Below are 21,519 nucleotides of genomic sequence, written 5' to 3'. Positions count from 1 at the left end.
ATAGTAGCAGCTAGCTAGGTAGAGAGGTAAAGGTAGAGAGGAGGCAAGAGCATGGGGAGATTCTCATCTCCTTTAGGTCTGCAAGATAGAATTTTAAAGAAACTTGGATACAGTTTGGGTAGTTCTAGTTCTTCTAGAAGGAAGGGCTTTGGTAAAAGATCTTAGTCTCGATTAGTGTAGAGGAGATCAATGTGGAGAAGTAAAGGTGTGAGGATTAGGCCTCCATAATCTTTGAGGCAAGCATGCAATGTTCTAGTGCTAACATTGATACACGAAGGTCACCCCAGTATAGTATTTGCGGCCGATGTCATCCAAGAAAATGTTAGGCTTACTTCAAGTGTGGCAAGTCAGAATACTTGGCTAGGCAGTGCCTAGAGGTTAGAGTTGAGGGGACTGAGCAGTATTCTACCATTCCTAGATAAATGTTTGCAATCAAATAGGAAGAGGCCAAAGCATCTTCAAACTTAATTTGAGGTATAATTTCTATTTGTGGTCACCAAGTTGAGGCATTACTTGATTCTGGTACTACACATCTCTTGTGTTAGAGGAGAATGTGGATAGATTGAGTTTATCTTTGTAAGAGTTACACATACTCACCAAAGTAACTATATAGAGATGATGTGCACATTAAGGTGCATGGATATACATTTACACCCGAGATGAAGTTGGAGTCTCTAATCTTGAAAATGTATTTCCTCTGTGTCCTTTGATTATCAACTCCTTTAATATCCAAATGCTTTACCTTATATGGTAATAATCTTTCTATATCCGATGTAAGATCACAAGAGATAACTTCTTTAGGAATGTCAAGGACAAGTTATTTTCCTTCCACTTGAAGTGACATAATTTCTTTTGTTTTCTTCATATCTTTTTCAATTACTTCCACATGCCTCATAGGCAATGGTGCTACTTGTGTAAAATCTTTCTCCAATAGTTTGGCAACCTTTTAGTCATCAATCTCAAGTGGAGTAGATTCTCTTATGCTAACTTCATTTATGCTTGCAACTACATCACAAGAAAGAGAACCCTCCTCTTGGCCCATAAGATCAAGAAAAGAATCTATTTCATTATCATCAAGTAACATATGAGAGGAAGAATCCATATCTTGCAAATGGTTATCAATTTCTAAACAATCTTTGCAAACATATTTTTCAACACAAAAGCATGAAACATGTGGAGTCAATGAAGAATAATCATCATGAGGAAGTAAGGTGTGTGCATATTACTTAATAACTTCTTCAACAAAAATGTCAATAGCATTGAGACTAAGTAAAGAATAATCCTCAAAGGGTCTTTTCATTGCCTGATATATGTTAAAGGTAACATGATCCTTTCCACATTTCAAAATCAAACTACCTTCTTTCATATCTATTAATGTATGGATAGTCCTCATAATGGCCTTCCTAGAATCAAAATGTCATCCCCACTCCTTTCCTTGAACATATCAAGCACATAGAAATTTACATGAAATAATAGACCTTTAACAGAACACAACAAGTCTTCTACTATTTCATGTAGTCTCCTAACACTCCTATCTACTAATTGGCATATCATTGGTGTTTTATGCATGCAATTCAAATCAAGGGCATGGTAAATCGACAATTGCATCACATTTATAACAGGCCCTAAATCAATCAATGCATTTGAAAAATTTGTATTGCCAATTTTGCGTGGAATTGTGAAAGAATTGGGGTCCTCACACTTAATAAGGGGTTGAGGCTTCATTATAACACTCACAGAAGAGGGTAATTGAACCCTAGCATTAGGCCTAAACTTCCTCTTGTTTGTACAACAATCCTTTAAAAATTTGGCATATTTGGAAAAGTTTTTCACAACATCCATCAAGGGTACATTGACATAAATTTTATGGAAGAAATCATATACCTCTTAATCAATTTCCCCTTTAATTTTCTTAAGAAAAATTTGTGCTTGTGGTAAAGGAAGTCTCTTCATGAGTTCTTGATTTTGTTTTGCTTCTTCCTTCCTCGAACTGTCCTTTCTTGTTTCACTTTGCTCGGCCTCTCCCTCTTTTTCCATGCTAAATAACTCGATCATAGTCCTCTTTTCCACCTTAAATAGTGGTTGCTCATATATAATCTCCTCAATGTTCTCATCCTCATTATCCCTACAAAAAGGTGCATCATTAGGAGCAAAAGAAGAACTAGAAACATTAACATCAAGAGAAGAATTCAAAGAGAAAATGTTGGCCTTCCCTTCTTTTTAGGGTTCTTGTACTCTTTCTCCCAACTCCTTGCTACTCCTTAATGTGATAGTATTAAGATTAGCTTTAGGATTAGTAATGGTGTTGGATGGTAATGTAAGAGCTTGAGCGTTGGCTATACTTAATTGGTTAGCAAGCATATTCATTTGAGAAGTAAGGGCATCAGTTTTAGAGTTCATGTTCTCACACTTGTTACCCATACTCTCTCCCTTGTTCCCTAAGCCATCATATATGTTTTTATACAAGGTATTCATTTCAATTAATTGCTTGCATAACATATTAACATCATTAGAAGATTAGAGTTAGAAGAACTCTCAATTGGCACAAGTCTCCTTTCACCATAAGAATTAGAAGAAGGTATAAAAGAATTAGCATTGGGATTGTAGTTGTGGGAAGAGCTACCTTAGGTCAAAAGGTGTGGAAGCTCACGGCCTTGAAGGTTTTGATATGCTCTTCTTTATTGGTTGTCTTGCATAGCCTCATTTGGATTTGAATAGGAAAAATTAGGATGGCCTTTCCATGAACGGTTGTAAGTATTAGAATAAACTCCTTGCCCTTTCCTCCTACCATAGGATTGCCTCCCATTCTTGCTCAAACTTAAAAGGACAATTGCTTTCTACATGCATAGGTGAGTCATAAAAAGTACAAGAATAAGGGACAAGTATTTGAGAAGTACTTACATTGCTCAATTGAGATATTTGTAAAGCCAACATTCTCCCAATCTTGACAGCTAGCAAGTCCACATGTGAATCATTAAGCATTGAGAAACCTACCATATTCACATTTCTCTTCTCCCTTATAGAGTATTAAGCACCACTTGAGGCCATCTTGTCAATTAGTTCCCAACCCTTTAAAGAAGTGAGGTCAATCAAGCATCCACCACTAGCAGCATCAATGTTAACTTTGTCTCCTGGAATCAAGCCCTCATAGAAATATTAGACTAAATTCTTCCTAAAAATTTGATGGTGTGGGCATTTAGCCAAAAGACCTTAGAATCTAGTCCAATACTCACAGGGACTCTCATCCTCTCTTTGTTAGACCCCATAGATTTGCTTCCTCAACTTCGTGACTTTAGAATTTGGAGTTGATAATCATCTCTATATCCATGCACCTTAATGTGCACATCATCTCGGGCTTCCTCTTAGTCAACCCTAACTTTCTCAACCATCATGCTACTCTCCCCAGGTCTTCTTCTGAGGATCTCATCATAACCATCCATTCTTCTTTGGATGTCCACCATCATACGCCTCAATTCATCTAGGGCATTGTCCTTGTTACTCTGTTGAGGTTCTAGTTGCTCATGATTCACTAGTTCTTGTTCCAATCTTTGCACATTTTCTGGTGCATTTCCTACGTTTATGGCTCTTGTTTGCACCATATTCTCCCCTCTTAAGGATGAAAGCAATTCTAAAAAGGAAAAAGGGAGTTAGCACTAGCTCAGTCAAGGAAATAACAAGTGTAATAGGATATTGCCAATTTTTTATATGTAATGCACAACAAATCTGAACAACTTCATTCACACAAACCAGAGACTAGTTCTTAAAACTAAAGAATCTGATACCAAGTTGAAACATTTTCACTCCATTAAACACAATTAATAAATGAAACTCATGATAATTAAAGGATTAGCTCAAAAAGGGATTACCAAGGTTTAATTCAAAAGTAAGGAATCCTAAGTTTTTTAAATAGAAACAAGTTAAAATTGATAAAAAATCATTCATGTTAGAGTAAAAATAAGTTTCGGAAGTATGTGATACCTCAGAGGAGTAAAAGAAGTCAAAAATGGTCGAAAAACAAAACATGTGCTGTGATTTAGAGCCATGCACCGCAGCTCGTGCATGCGGTGCCGTAGTGTGTTGCTCTCTATGCCACGCACCGCAGGTCAGGCAGCATGTACTGTGGCGTGTTGCATGAAATTTCACTGGTTTTGCTGTCATTTGACAACAGAATCGAGGGAACTTCTGACTCACCTTGATTCTCTGTCCAATGTCTGAATGATGTGATCGAGGTGTCTGCAGAAAGCTCTCTACATGAACTAGCTACTGGCATGGGTTTCACTTCTAAAACAAGTCACACTAGAAAGTTGAACACCCAAACACACTTTAACTACTTTTCAACACTTTTACACAAAATGGGTGTCCAAAACCCTCAACAAGTGCCAAAACCTTTTCTTAACACCTGGACCATGTCCAATAGACTTAGGAGTACTAATACAACACCTCACAAACACTGAAACATCAATATAACAAAAATTCACTCCTCAACCCCGATTTATAGATAATAAAGGGGGAGGTAATTTGCCATTGCATTTAACTAAAATCATTCAAAACATGCTCAAATCATCATTTTTACACTTACACTAGTATTTTAGCCCTATAGATATATATATATATATATATCAACATGCACAAAGGCTAAGGGCCTAAAATATAATTCTAACATTTTCAACAATCAAAATAGTGCAAGTGAGGTAATATGCATCTTAGAATTGGCAAGCCATATACTATTACACAATTAAAACTAAACTAGAGGCATACAGTAGGAATATGCTAATTCCCTGCCTCTTTAATCTTCTCCCTCTCAACACCAGAGCTAGAGCCTGAAAAGTATTAAATGAGATAGGTGAATCTAGCCATTCAGTAACCAAGGTTAAACTTACCCTATGTAGTTATATATCAATTATAAATCAAATACATGCACAAGGAGATCAACTATATAAAACATGTTCCCATATATTACATTTTATCATTTATCAGTCTATAGCTTTTTTACTCACATAACTAGGTGCATTGTCACCATATTCTTGGATATGTGACATGACTCATAATTTTGCGACTTACCACCACTTAGCACATGTGACACATTATATATTTACTTGGGCAATGATCTAATCTTATATCCTTCTTATTTCCTTAAACTAAAACCGTGGGCTATACTACTTATTAGGGCTTCGTCCGTGTGACTGGACTACCTAAGCTCACCAGTCGTGAGGTGTGACGTAGTCAAAGATCATGGGACTCACTCTCGAACTATGACTTCTCCCATTCTCGAATCCCTGGGGTGTCTCATACCCTAGGCTATTCTCCTCATTGAACCAGTAGAGATAGCTAAGTTCTAGTCCCTCGACAAATAGTAGGACAAGGCTATACCCTCGTGCACCAGAGGGCTACCTAAATACCATATAGATTTTTCTCTACTCCCAATCCCTAAGCGAACTCCTACCACTAATCATGCCATAATCATTACTCACTTGAGTTTACTTTTTTGATTTCATATACTCACTTTTACAACAACCATATTGGGCACACGACCTTGTGCTACCTAAGTGTGTATTCTCATCATTTCTTAAAATTCATTTCATTACAAACACATAAATATCTCTACTCATTATCGCATTCATTTTTCAAAACATAAGCATTTTCATAGTAAAATCCTCTTGACTTTGCATTTTGCATTTCAAGCTAAAATAGCATTGTGTTCAATCAAATTTCATACACTCATTGAAAACTAATATATAATTTTACATAAAAATCAATCTCATGTATGTAACATTCACCATCAATTAACAATCAATTAACATATAACTACACAAAGTAGAGTTTTCCCTGGGTTAAACCTTTGAGAGGTTAAAGGTTTATCCCTCAATCAATTAGCTTTCAAGTTTGAATTTCCACTCCAATAGGTGACCAAGAGCTAAAACTACAATCAACCAAGTTGAATTCCATCAACATAACAAACTCAAACAATCGAACCCTTAATCTCTACTTTTAAATTGTCCAACCTTTACTTTATAAGAGGTGGAGCCTAACCATTAGGTTTAATAGTTACCTTTAGCCCCCAATAGCATTAGTGAGCTATTAAATCCTCATTAATGGCATCACAAACTTCTAACCACCCATAATAAATGGGATTTTCAGGTATTAATGGTGCCCAACAACCTAAGACACCAAAACTCATTATACCTAGGTTTAGATACTCTAATCTACCCCCATTAACTTTATTTGAGTCAATAAATTTGGATCCATAACCTATATAGATTGAAATCCCACTTTCATTATCAAACCCTAACCATAAACTCATAAATGTGGAAGAAATGGAGAGATTAATGAGCATGATACTTACCTTGGGTGTTTATAGCCTTTAAAATACTCTCAAAGTTATCCCCAAGTAAACCCTAGTAGAGCATTGGCGTGCCTCTTCTTGATCTCTTTTATCTTCTCTCTATTTTTGTCTCATTTCACGTCTGATAAACTGCAAAAAATGGCTATGTGCCACAGCACATGGCACAGAATGGTCTTCCCTTGCTTAGAAATGGTTGTGTGCTACGACAGACGATATACGTGCCACGGTGTGTGGCAAAGCGACTTCAACTCTTCCTTTTCTTCTCCTTTTGATGTTCGGGTGGCCTGCCTTGATACTAGACCCATAACTAGGACTAAAAATAGCTTCAAACATAATTATTAAACCTCTCTAGCCACATACTACTTCAACTTACTTAATTATCCTAATTAGGTTTAATTAATCAGGGAATTAAAACTCAGGATATTACAGGAAACACGTAAGGTAAGTGAATAAATAATTTGATATTGAATTTATTATTTATTTGAAATTTTGATTTATATAAAATATATATATTTCTATATATCTAACATGGCAGTTTTATCTTATTATTGGCTATTATATATGGAAATTCTTATTTTGTATTAAATCTTATAGAAGGAAGTAGAATTTATTTTTTAAACAAATAATTACAAATATTATTATGTTAGTATTGATCGATTTTACCGGTCAAAGAATAAATACTTATCATGATCAATGCAAGGAAGAATATCTACAATATTGTTTTATGATTATTTTGATGAGATGAGATAAAATGTTAATTTTATAAACCCATGCATACTAGAATTGAATTGATGGGTTAAATTAGAATACTAGTTGTTAACGACAGTTCTGTTAGTCCTTAGTGCGTCATAGTACACCTAGATAGTAGGGTGCTAGCCTCGTGTAATGGCCAAAGCAAATGGAATAGAGGGATAGTCATTTATGAATATAATACTCACGCTTGTTTTTGTAGCTTTGAGTTGTGCATGTTGGTTACTTACCTTCACAGACTGTGTGTCCATGCTTCTTGGTGATTTACTCTCGTGTTATGTTCACATTTATTAATTGTTTTGATTAAATCTTGTTCAAGAAAGAAATTGAATTTTTGTTTAAGTTTGATCTTAAAAAGTAAATTGTTATTTTTACTACATATAGATTTATATTGAGCAACATATATTCCAAGGTATTTAAGCATGTATAGAAATTAAGAGTGAAACTTAAACCTTTTATATTTTTTAATTGAATTCATATATTTATGGCTTATATCTTCACATAGTTATTGAATGTTGATAATTATGAGTCATACATTTGTATTATTTTCAATTGATTATTTTTTTAAGTTTATAATTAATTTATTGATTAACTTATCATCATTTCCTTCAACTTTAAAGTGAAATGCTATTCACTAAAAATATCTTTGGTCTTGGATAGCATAGTTGATGATATTTGCTGACCTCTAAGGGGCTCATTATTGAATTGATTCGAAGATCATTTGAGAACACCTTCATTTTGATGTAAATATTTAATTATATATCATATTTTGAAATTATGTTTAAGTACTCTATGTTAACTGTAAATAGGATTCTAATTGTTAATCTATTTGTCTGTTTGTTGTGGAGAAGTAGAGCTCCACATTCTTGATTTGGATTGTTTATTACTATTGTATATAGATTTCAAGAGATCCTATTTATAGGAGAGATTTTGCCAAATTATTTTTTAAAGTTTAGGAATCCTTTGATTATATGAAATTGTTACAATGACTTCCCATCTTATTTCATAAAAATTAAAATATTAGGTTAAAATTTCCTTGATTAAGGCTTAAAGGATATATGTTTGTGTATATATCCTTTGCAGATCACATCTAATTTTTAGGACATGACATTTTCACAATAGATTATGTATTTATACTTTTGTAAAACTCATAACTATTCAAATACACAAGTAAAAGGATTATATTATCCAATTGTCTCAACATTTTGTCACCAAAAAGGTTACCATGGCAATTTAGCAATTCTACTTAACTTCTATTAGCTCAAAAGAGTCCATTCAATATTTAATCTGTAAGATTAAAAATTAATCATTAATTAATAAATCTAAATAGCCCCTTTTTAGACTAAATTCAAGTACCCACCCTACCTAAATTTTCTCTTTAACATTAATAACACTCCTACTATATTCCATTAATTTTATTTAACACTTAAATACTTTAGATTGCTTCGTTAATTGATTTCTGGGGTCAAAGATTGATTAATGACCAAAGTTACCCAAACAATAATTTTTTTGGTTAATCAATGTTTGGGAAAAATTATTTTTTTTTAGAAGTTGAGAATATGAGCTTTTGCAAAAAAGCTTATCAAAAAGCATTGCAGAAAATTACAAAGAAAGTGTATAATTTAATAAAAATAAAATCAAACACTCTTCTCCTCTCTCTGTTTCTTTCCGTAATAAAATTCAAACTTTGGATCCTCAAAAAAGTTGCTAGCATAAGTTTCTATCAAACACCACCTTCCACTCAATACTTACTATAAAACTAATTCAAATAAAATATTAATTGGTAGAGAAAAATTAATTTAAAATTTAGAGTTATGATAAAGATTGTTGTAAAGGTTCAGAGAGAGAGATTTTGCATCATTTGTGACATTGCTACATTTTCTATGCTGCCAAAATTTTAAGGCAATACTTAACATCTTCATCAAATATGGCTCATATCCATGATATCATTAGAGATTAATTTATATATTATCATTTTTGTTAGTTATTGTAAAATTGATGTTTGATATTTAAGAATTAAATCTTTCTCTTTTATTAAATTTATTTGAACTAAGATATATTGAGTTATTTATTTACATAAATTAAATTATTAATATTGATATAGTTCAAATTTTTATAATTAATTAGATATGTAATTTAAATAATATATTTTCCTTTTTAAATAAAATTTAACACATTTAATAATATTATATACAAATATATTAATAATTTAATTTTAAAAAGCAATGTCCTTTATGGTAATTTATATAGCTAAAATTAATTTTGATTAAATTATCTAAACATCTTCAATTCTATTAAAATCAATTTTAGAAAAACAATATCCAAACAAATTGCGTTATAACATAATCAATTATGATTAAAATCTATTATTTAATTAATTATTTTTATAATCTATTATATCTAACTAAAATCCAAACGAGCACTTCGATAACATCAAATTTGTACCCACATTGCTCCTTAACTTTAGATTTTCACTTAAGGCTCGTCCAAATGCTAGCTAAAAATCCTAAATCATCATATAATCATCAATCCTAGGTTTTTGAACTTAATTTAACTCTTCAAGACTCCAACTAAGCTAATGGGTTTAGTTATATCTCAAGGAAAGATGAAAATAACCCTTAGCTACACCCAATTAACTTAAAAATCATATAAAGAAGAGTGAGAGTAGATAGGAAGCTTATCAATGTGGATTTCAAACTTAAAATGCCTTCAAGATGACTAAAAGTCAAAGCCCTAGCCACCCATAACCCTTTATTTGTTGCCTTTCTCATTTCCTCTATTCTCCTTCTTTAAAATCAGATGTTGTTTATTTCTGATTTATCTTAGAAATTGGTCATGTTTGTGGCACATGGCCTAACAAGCCAATATGCCCATTTTGGCCATCCACTAGTGCTTGAATGACACAAACTCCATCCTAACCCATTCCTAAAGCTGTCCAAAAATCCAAGGAGCTCATTAGTAGTCCAACAATTCTATTAATTCAATAAGTACTTAAATTTACAAAATTACCCTCATTTACTCTTTAAATCTCAGGTTTAAAATTTCAGGATGTTACAAACACATAATTCATGAGGGTAATACCAATCAAATATGGCTTAAAGCCATCACAACAAATGTAAATATTAGACCCATGAATAAAAAACATGTGAATGAAGCTCATGAAAATCAAACTAACTAGTTATTAGCCAATGTGTAGTAGGACTAATAGGATTGCCGTTTGCAACTATTGTTTTATATAAAGTTTTCCCCAAATCTATTTTTATGCGTATAAGAAAATAGTTAGTATCAAGATATAGCTTTTATTCTCAATGTCAAACTTGCATGAATCATTTCAAGAATCAATTTAATATTTACTAAAATTAAATTTTATAATTAATGTCCATACCTAAATTTATTGATTAATATAAAAAATTACCAAAGCTAGTGAAATGATTTCATCAATTTGAAAGCATATCTCATAAGGAACAAGACATCTATATGCTACAATTTAATTGTTCTTCATCACCATCTTATAATTTTGAAATTCAATAATTTAAGTAACAAAGTATTCAAAACTCAACATAATTGTTATTAAAAATAACCTACATAAAAATATAATATTTTGATAAAAATAATTTAATGATGCTTGGATTTGAAATTCCTACTGTCCAAGTAGTATTTGTTATTTTTTTTATAAAATTTATTACTCAAGGCTTCAATCCAAAATTTTGAGACATCACAAATAAACCTCAATTTCACTTTTCTTAAAGATTGCATCAACATTTTATAAATATTTCACACATGGGGAGAGGGGGGAGAGAGAGAGAAAGAGAGAGAATTAGCTCTTCCTAAACATCTCTACCTTAAATTTCAACTTCCTTTATGATGAATAATTGGCTCCTATGACAATTTAATTATTAATAATACAATCATCATATTTATACTTCACCATTCAACAAAACCTTCCTTTCACGCATATTGTCAAACATCTTACAATGAATTTTCATATTTTAATACTAAATTCTTCACTCAAATCCTATCCCATGATTTCTCCAACAACTATAGCATCAACACATCAATTATTACATCATCCCAAGTTCATTTTTTCAAATAAAATAAATATAAATTCAAATATAGTCCAAGCACACACTACATCTTCTTTAATAGACTAAAAGTTCAGTTTGGTTCAAAAACCCACCCCCTTTTACTAAACACACATAGCAGTAACCTCCTTACACACCAAATAGAAAAATGTTGTCTCAACTATCAACACACGCGCACACACAAAGCTACAAAAGAAGGGTTCAAAACTCCTCACCTTAACTCAATATGGAAAATAGAGAAGGAGTAAGAAGGAACAAATCCTTGGCAAACAAATAGAGAGAAGGAAAGAAGAAGAATTTGCAGTATCGAATAAGAGAAAGCTGAACGTCAAGCATGAAAGAGTGAAAGAGAGGGAGAAGAGCAATGTCGATAGCAAAAAAAGAAGAGAAACTCATGCTCAAGTGGCAAATAGAGCTCTGGTACTTTTCCATGGTAGTGACAAGCAACAACAAAGAGAAAAAAGGTAGCAAACCAAGTTGCAGGTTGGAGGATTAAAGCCCTAAGCAACAAACTTCTCTTGCTCTCATATGGACCAAATGTGAGCCTAAGTAGGAAGGTGGAAGAAGATAGAGAAAATTCCAGGACAAAGGGTTTAAGGCTTTTAGGTCTTCTAAAGATTCCTTTGTTCACATAAATGAATTAGTAAAGAAAATGGAGAAAGGAAGAAAGAATGAACAAAATAGATTTGAAGAAGTGCACTTTAGATGTTTTAAAACAAAAGAAGCAAAAATAAAATCCTCTGGTATTGTGAGGGTTCAAAACTAAGACCTAATAGCTACATGGCAAACATTAACTCTACTAGACCTACATTCCTTTTTGCCATAATTGTTCCAAATATTTATACAAATACAGTTAAAATAATTTATCCCAACTTTTACTTTTACCTAAATAATTGTGTTTTTACATTCTCCTCTTTTAAGAGATTTGGTCTTAAGAATTTAAATATGCTTACCTCAATCTTTGAACAATTGCGGATACTTAGCACATATATTACTTCCAACTTCACATGTAGCTTCCTCTTAAGAATGGTTACATCAAAAAAATTTTACTAAAGCAATTTCCTTCTAGCACAACTTCTTTACTCACCTATCAAGAATGGCCTCAAGAATTTCTTCACATGATAAATATGGGTTTATTTGTATCCCTTGAATCTCGATCACATGGGAAGAGTCATATATGTATTTTTGCAACATTGATACATGAAACACTGGATGAATACTCGATAGTTTAGATGGTAATGACAACTAATACGTGACAACACCAACTCTCTCCAAAATCTCAAATGAGCTAATATAAATTAGGCTTAACTTGCCTTTTTTCTCAAATCTCATCCTTTATAGAAGATACTATGGGAAACACGTGGTCCCTGACCATAAATTCTAACTAGAGTTAATTCTAAAAGGTTATAACATCACCAACATCAAGTCATCCTGTTGGATAAGGTTAGCACATAAGGGGGTGAATTGAATGTTTAAAAATTTTCTTGACTTTTTTCAAACCTAAGTGAATGTACACAAGAATGCAAGACAAAAACTAAAAATTTAAGAAACTTGAGAAGAAAAGCTTAACACAATAGATTTATCTTGTTTTAGCTCAACCACTTGGCCTACCTCCAATCCTCATGGTCACCCTTGATATTTTCAACTACGATTACAAACTTTAATAGGTGCTTGCCATAATAGTACAACTCTTAAGACTATAGTAGTCTTGATTCAACAACAATACTTGCTACATGAGCAAGTTGTTATAATGCACTTACAAAACTCTCTTTTTAAGATTTTATCTCAAGTACAATAAATAAAACTTTCACAAAAGACTCTTTGAAAAGAGTAGATGAATTACAATAAAATCTTATAAACATGTAAGAGCTTTTTTCAAAAAATTGTCAAGAAGTTAGTAAGAAAATGAATGTAGGTACTTTAATGCTCAATAAATGTGTTCTTAATATTACCTACTAACTTAAATGAGATCTTATATATAGTTTAAGGTAGTTTAAATTGTTAGGAATACTTATAAAAGTGATTATAGCTATTAGAGACATACAGGGGTGAAGAACATTAAAAAAAGACACTTTTCCTGTGAAGTATTTAATGTAGTGTCAAAATCCATTTCAAGCATGAAATTGTCATCCCCACATATGGAATGGAGCTTGTGCAATTTCCTTTAGTTCACTTACGACAATTCAAGCATGGGGCTAGAATGTTCTCAAGCATAATTTGAAAGACAAAAGTACCTAGCTTCTGTGTGACAAATCATACGTGGGTGCTAATGGTTCTCAAGCGTGGAATGGATGATAGAAGCACCTAGCTTCTCTGTGTGACAAAACGCACTTGCAGCACTTTAAAAAAAGCTTGATTTGGCTTTCTTAGTTCTAAGATATCTAAGGTCATACTTGAACTTAAAATAGGTAGGCTACATTTCAAGCATGGATCATCCTGGTCCAAGCACGAAATGTGTCTCATGTAAACTTAAGCTAAAATACTTGAAAAATTCAAGCGTGAGCACAAAGTATACTCAAGCTTGAATCAGAACATAGAAGCATCATTAAGACACTTCTTATACTTAGTTGCCAAACTATACATGGAACACTTTAATTCAAGTGTGGAATGGCTCATAGTATAATGTCTAACTTTTATGGTCTAATTCAAGTGAGATTCATTCTAGTCTTGGCTTGAATTAGATCTACTAAATCCTATCATGCATTGAAGGTATCCAAAACACACGTGGATCATTCCAGATCAAGCGTGAATTTGAATAATGAGTTTAGGTGCATTCTAAAGATTTGACAATTAAGATCAAAGGATTTATGAGCTAAAGGTTAGTTCTAAAATGATGTATTCTTACCATTTAAAGATACATGATTAAGCTCTTATAGTTTTACATTGAATATAAAAGAAGAGAATAAATAAACCTATTATACTAAGTCTTCTTTTGATCTTCATGCTCTAAGATGTTTTGTCACTTTAATAGTTCTTAAAATCTACACAAGTAACAAACACCTTTCACTTAGTTTTATGATCACCAAGATACATAGTTTAACATTCTCCTCTTTTTTTATGATGAGAACCTCCTATCAAAGTTCAATTCTATTCAATGTAATTACTCTTCCTTAATAAGGTATAGGAATCCACAAAAGCTTAGATCATAAATATAAATGTGAAAACTAGAGTAATAATAGAAATTGATAGAGGACGCGAAAGCAGAATCATGCTAGTTTAGGGACAGAACCCTAACACAACAAAAACACAAGAACAAAAAAAGAAAGAGACGAAATTTATGATGAAAATAAAGAAAGATATGAAATAAATAATGAGATAATGATCGAGGAAAAGATCCTTTAGAGCACCGCCTCTAGGAACCCCAACCTTTGAAGACATTACAAGAGTTGATCACACTCTTGATCACGTCTGTTTCTCACATGGGATGCCACCACAAAGTACTAAGGCTCACAAGAGTTATAAACTCTAAAATGAATAATTTCATTCAACTTCTATTCTGTTTACAAGAAGGAGCATGCCTAATTTATATAGGCTCATAGAAAAGAATATTTCCTAAAATTAAAACCCTAATTTCCTAATACTAAAAGGAGAAATAATATAAAATAATGATAAAATATTCAGCCACATAATTTAGGAGATGTCATCCTAAAATTATGGGATTATAAAATTTAGAAATTAATACTATAATTAATTCTAACCTTTGACTAGACTCAAAATAGGAAATCAAATCAAAGGACCATTAAAATGGAAAATAATTTAGGAGACAATCAAGGGATCATAAAGGATTTATAATCATGCCACCCTTGACTTCTTCACTTGGGTTTCATGCCTCCTTGCTTTCAAGAGGCTCAACTTGTAGTCTTTCTTGCATTGGGCTTAGGTCTGCATCTCTTGGGCTTGACTTTTCATGAGTTTGGATCTTAAGTACATTATACACGTATAGATGCTCTCTTTTGGGCTTAAGAGGAGTGCCCCAATGCTCTTTAAGCTCTTGACCTTCTTGCACAAGACTGAACAATGCTTGCTTCATGGCTTTAGTTTGGGCTCTTATCATTGGACCTCCAATATGTTGTAATGGGTCTTTAGGTACGTTGGATTGGAAGTATCAGGCTCCTTCCATGTCACCACGCTCATGATTACCATCCTCAAGCTTCGTTGCCATTAATGCTATGTCATCCGTGCCATGGGGTCCATCATTCCCTCCCAGTTGGAAAGGATTCATCCTCGAATTTGTAGAATCATGTAAAGATAAATCAGAAACATTAAATGTGGCATTGACATTACCATAAGAGCTAGGCAAATCAATCTTGTAAGCATTATCATTAATTCTTTCTAAAACTTGGAAAGGTCCATCTCCTCGAGCTTGAAGTTTGACTTCCTTTGATTAGGAAATCTCTCTTTCCTTAAATGTAACTAAACCCAATCTCCAGGCTCAAAGATCACACGTCTCCTGCCTTTATTAGCTTGCTTGGTATATTGCTCATTCTTTCGCTCTATGTTTGCTTTAACCTTAGCATGTAAGTCCTGCAGAAACTCAGCTTTTTTCTTGCTATCAGTGTTAGCATGCTCAGAGAAAGGCAAAGGTAGAATATCAATAGGAGATAATGGATTGAAACCATAAACAATTTCAAATGGAGAATAAGAAGTAGAAGAATGAACAACCCCGTTGTAAGCAAATTCAATGAGGTAAACAATTCACCCAATTCTTCAAATTCTTCTGAATTATTGCTCTTAATAGTGTAATTATAGTTCTGTTAACTACCTCAGTTTGACCATCAGTTTATAGATGGGCAGTAGTGGAAAAAAGTAACTTAGTCCCTAATTTATGCCATAGGGTATGCCAGAAATGACTAAGAAACTTCACATCCCTGTCACTCACAATAATCTTAGGTAAACCATGCAAACGAACAATCTCTTTAAAAAATAAGTTAGCAATGTTAATAGCGTCATTAGTCTTAGCACAAGCAATAAAGTGTGCCATCTTAGAGAACCTATCGATAACAACAAATATGGAATCTTTACCTCCAGAAGATTTAGGCAATCCAATTACAAAATCCATAGATATATGTTCCTAAGGGTGAAAGGGGACGGGTAAAGGAGAGTAAAGTCCATGAGGTTGGACCTTAGATTTTTCCTGTCTACATTTAATGCATTTATCACAAACAGATATTACATCTTTCTGCATGTGAGGCCAAAAAAATGATTAGACAAAATAGCCAAAGTTTTCTTTACACCAAAGTGCCCCATTAAACTACTACTATGTGCTTCCTTAGTAAGCAACTCACGCATAAAACAAATAGGAATGCATAATTTATTTTTCTTAAAAAGAAATCCATTAAATCTAAAGAAATAACTAGATCCATGATTTTCACAAGATTTCCAAATATTTTCAAAATCAGAATCAGTTTTATAAAGATCTTTTAGAATCTCAAAGCCAAGTAATTGAGCATGCAAATAGGAAAGTAATGTATACCTTCGAGATAAGGCATCAGTGACGATATTTTTTTTACCTTGCTTAAGCTTAATCACATAAGGAAAGGTTTCAATAAATTCCATCTAGCGAGCATGTCTCTTGTTCAACTTACCTTGAGACTTGAGAAACTTTAAACTTTCATGATCAGAATGAATGATGAATTCATTTGGCCACAAATAATGTTGCCATGTTTCTAAGGCCCTCTTTAGGGCATAAAGCTCTTTGTCATAGGTGGAATAATTCAAAGCTGCACTGTGAAGCTTTTCACTAAAGTAAGCTATGGGCTTAGAATCCTGCATTAAAACAGCACCTATACCAATACCAGAAGCATCACATTGAATTTCAAATGCTTTAGAGAAATTAGTTAAAACAAGTAAAGGGGCATTAGTCAATTTATCCTTTAGGGTTTGGAAAGCCCTTTCTTGTGTTTCACCCCATTTAAAGGTCACATTCTTCTTAACAAGTTCATTAAGAGGGGCAGCAATGCTAGAGAACTCCCTAACGAATCTCCTATAGAAGCTTGTTAAGCCATGGAAGCTTCTTACTTCACTTACATTCTTAGGGGTTGGCCATTCACGAATAGCCTTAACTTTCTCCTCATCCACACGAATTCCCTATGATCCAACAAGAAATCCCAAAAAGATAACAGAGTCCATGCAAAAGAAACACTTTTGAAAATTAGCATATAGTTTATATTCCCTCAAGATGTTAAACACATTTTTAAGATAATTCATATGATCAATCAAATATTTACTATAAATCAGAATATCATCAAAGTAAACCACAACAAACTTGCCTATAAACTTTCTAAAAACATGATTCATTAATGGCATAAAAGTACTAGGAGCATTAGTCAAACCAAAAGGCATAACTAACCATTCATAAATCCAAATTTAGTTTTAAAGGCAGTTTTCCATTCATCACCCTCTTTTATACGAATTTGATGATAACCACTTCTAAGATCAATTTTAGAAAAGATAGAAGCACCATGCAATTCATAAGCATATCATCAAGTCTAGGGATAGGGTAATGATATTTTATAGTGATTTTATTGATTGCTCTACAATCAACACACATCCTCCAAGATCCATTTTTTTTGGCACCAAGATAACAGGGATAGCACAAGGGCTAAGGCTCTAACGCACAAAGCCTTTTATCATCAATTCCTCTACTTGGCGCTGGATCTCCTTAGTCTCTTCAGGGTTAGCCCTATAAGCAGGCTTGTTTGGAATAGCAGCTCCGGGCAAGAAATCTATCCTATGCTCAATTCCTCTTAAGGGAGGAAGTTCATCAAGAATTTCATCAGGGAATAGATCTCCATAATCCTGCAATAAAGAGACAACACTAGAAGGCAGAGTGGGGTCAAGAGTGTCAGTAAAAAATAAATATTCTTGGGAATTACAATAAGAGCTTGCTCACTTATCAAAGCCTCTTGAATCTTACTTTTCCCACACAATAATATTTTCTTTTCACTATTTTCCTTCACTCCCACTATTCTATTTTTCTCTTTTCTCACCTTCTCACCACTCTTTTTTCTCTCTTTTGATTGATTTTCAAGTAAAGTAATACTCTCTTTCTTTTCTCTCTCACTCATGCCACAATCAATGAGATCTCTCCTTTACTTATAATCTTGAGTAATCTTTAGTTGATCTTCATAGGCTTGAATGAGCCTAAGAGGATTTAATACAACAGTCTTGCCTTTAAAAGCCACCTTGTAACAATTTCTAAAATCATCATGAGTAGCCTTACTATCAAACTGCCAAGGCCTACCTAATAACAAGTGTCCAACAAGCATAGGGGCTACATCACATAATACATCACAAGTATAAACCCCAACAGAGAAAGTAATTAACACTTTCTTAGAAACCCTAATTTCAGCACAATCATTCAACCATTGCAATTTATAGGGCTTAGGGTGTGGAATTAAAGGTAGAGATAATTTATCTATAAGTAAAGTGCTAGCTACGTTAGTGCAACTACCACCATCAATTACCATGCTACATACTTTTTCTTTGATGAAGTATCTAGTGTGAAAAATATGCTCACATTACTCATGTTCATCATCCTCCTTTGGTTGAATATTAAGAACTCTTCTTGCCACCAAGATAGAGTCAACTATACCATTGCATTCAAGCTCATCATTTGATTCATGGGAGGTAGAATCATCATCAACATTATCGGCATCATCTTTATCACTTTCATGCACACTATCATAGCCACCATCATCTCTCAAGATCATAACTCTTTTATTACTACAATCTCTCGCCATGTGGCCCACACCATGACATTTGAAACACTTAATAGGAGAAGTGTTAAATGAATAAGAAGAAGGTTTAGGGTTAGAAGTTTTACCCTCATACTTGGTCTTTATTTCTTCCTTGGCCTGGGATGTATCTTTGGCTTTAGAATCCTTCCATTTAGAAGTTGTCTTAGAGTCTTTCCAAGAGGACTTGGAACGTTTGTTCTTATTTCTCTGCTCCAACTTTATAGCCTTGTGTATGAGCTCTTCCTTGTTCACAAAAGTGTACAAGTCAAGCTTATCTCTCAACTCTGGCCTCAAGCTATCCATAATTCTTGACATTGCTTCACGTTCATTTTCTTAAATGTTTACATGAAACTTCAAGATATTCAACTCGTGCAAATACTCCTCCACTGTTATAGATCCTTGAGAAAACATTTTCAATTTTCTATTCAGCTCTGTGTAGTAGTAGCTAGGGACATAAGCCTTTCTCAAGTACCTTTTAAGCTTCTCCCACGTTTTAATGGGCTTTTTCCTAAGTTGGCTTCTTTTGTACTGCAAATCTTGCCACCAATAAATAGCATAGTCAGTGAAATTCAAAGAAGCAGTTTTTACCTTCCTTGACTCAGACAAATCAAGAGTCATAAAGATTTAGTCAATATTCATTTCCCAATCAAGGTATTTTTCTAGATTGTTGCTACCCTTGAATGTAGGATATTTTACTTTTTAGTCCGGTAACTCAACATCACGCTTTGAGGATTTCTTTCCCTTAGGAGAAGGGGGCTCTTTATACTCTTCATCATCACTAGGGATCTCAATTAGAAGAGGAAGTCTTCGACTCATCTTTATCCTCTTTATGGAACCTATAATCAAGTTCCACGCGAAACTGTTGTAACTGTGTTTTGATAAGTTCTAAAATAGAGTTCATATCAATACTAGGGGATTCATCCTTATTACTCATGTTCACAGAAGCACTAGAAACCATGTAAGATAAAAATGGGTCCTCACACACACAAACTCATGTGTTTACTCTTAAGATAAATAAAGTCACTTGTGTTTCACAAAAAAAAAATTAAGGGCTTTTTTTAATGATGAAAAACACACTTGCCTTTTACCACTCACTAAGCTTGTGGATAGAATCCAATGGTGAAACCAAACACAAATCAAGAAACTAAGAAACAATCAAGTGAATATCTTTTAAATTAAGGAAACTAAAAAACAAGCACAAGATGAAAAGAGAATTTTTTTTTTTTTGCAATTTTGAAACAAATAAGAAAGCAAAATTTTCAAATAAAATTAAGCTTGTTAAAGGAAAAACCACACGTGACAACAAAAATAAGAAAGAAAGAAATAAAAGTCAAATACTCAAATACTCAAAGACAAAAATAGAAAACTAAATAAAATAAGAGAGTAGCACAAATAGAAAATAAGAGAGTAGAGAATTTGAAAAGTGCTATCAAAAATTAAAAATAAGAAAGTGATTAATGTATTAGACTTTCTTATCACCCAAGTTGACTTTTCTCTTTAGGCAACCTCTTGGTGACTTGGAGTTCAAGAATAGCCTTTTTCTACAATCATAACTCACAGCAATATTTTTTTTTTGTAATTTGTTTTTTGAATTTTCAGATTTTTTTCTCTTTTTTTTTCAACATACTAACACTTTTTTTGCCCTTTTTTTTCCACGAATTTCTAGGTTTTTTTTTTATTTTTTTTGAGAAGGCTAATGAAATGAAAACTCACATAAGATGAAAAAGTCACAAAGATGAAGAAGAGAAAAACCAAAAGATAGAAGTAAATGGGGGGTAGATAAGAGATGATCACAAAAAGAAATAACTCAAGATGAAAAAAAAAAGAAAGGACAAGAATTTGAACCAAAACTAGCAACCAAAGCTCTCACTACTACAGAATATATCTTTAGGAGCGGGTATTTAGGAGCGCTTCTTTAAAAAGCGCTCTAAAATGTGAATGTGGAATTTACCGGAGCGCTTTTCTAAATAAGCGCTCCTGTATGTCAGGGCTTTTCAATAAGATAACGCTCCTAATTAATATAAATAGAATATTATAAAAAATTTAAAAAGACCTTTGGGAGCGCTCGTAGTTAAGTGCTCCGGAAGACTATCTTTCGAAGCGCTCTTTTAATGAGCGCTCCGAAAGAGGTGGTCTTTTATATCTCTGCCTCCCGTCAGTTTTCTTTTCCCTATTCATGAGTTTCTTTCAAACCTCTCTCTCATTTGCTGAGGTTGTACGTTCCCAACGAGTTCCAGATCATCGCTGTATCAGTCTATCTTCCGTCACTGTTCGCTGTTCCAGATCGTCGTCCGCCACTGTTCGCTATTCCAAATCGCGTCTGCTGCTGTTCGTTGTTCCAGATTAGTGTTCGTCACTGTTTGTTCATTTCTGTGTCATGTCGCGCCATCTGTCTCTGTTTTTGCGCTGCTGTCGCCGTCACCGCCATCTCCTGCATCACTATTCCAGATCTGCATTGCTGTTCCAGATCTGTGCGGCTGCTGTACACCAGAAGAAGCGACACCGTGAAGACCTCTGTTGTAGCCGTGTGTCATTGCTGTACAGCCGAGGAAGCAACGCCGCAAAGACCTCCGCTACTGCCGTGAAGACTTCCGTTTTCTGCCGT

The 21,519-nt window shown here is 33.5% G+C and overlaps 1 non-coding gene across 1 annotated transcript; it reads left to right on the top strand.

The window, feature by feature from the left end:
* The first annotated feature begins 3,178 nt into the window (after positions 1-3,178).
* LOC129287345 (small nucleolar RNA R71) lies at positions 3,179-3,285 on the top strand. The gene has a single exon (XR_008587665.1). It is a non-coding gene; the product is annotated as a small nucleolar RNA R71 (small nucleolar RNA).
* Positions 3,286-21,519: the final 18,234 nt, after the last annotated feature.

The sequence above is a fragment of the Prosopis cineraria genome, unplaced genomic scaffold (assembly GCF_029017545.1).
Source record: "Prosopis cineraria cultivar Desert tree isolate PC_DT_omini unplaced genomic scaffold, ASM2901754v1 PC11, whole genome shotgun sequence".
Taxonomy (NCBI): Eukaryota; Viridiplantae; Streptophyta; class Magnoliopsida; order Fabales; family Fabaceae; genus Prosopis; species Prosopis cineraria.
The sequence above is the reverse complement of the archived record's forward strand: the minus strand, read 5'-3'. Positions and strand labels throughout refer to the sequence as shown.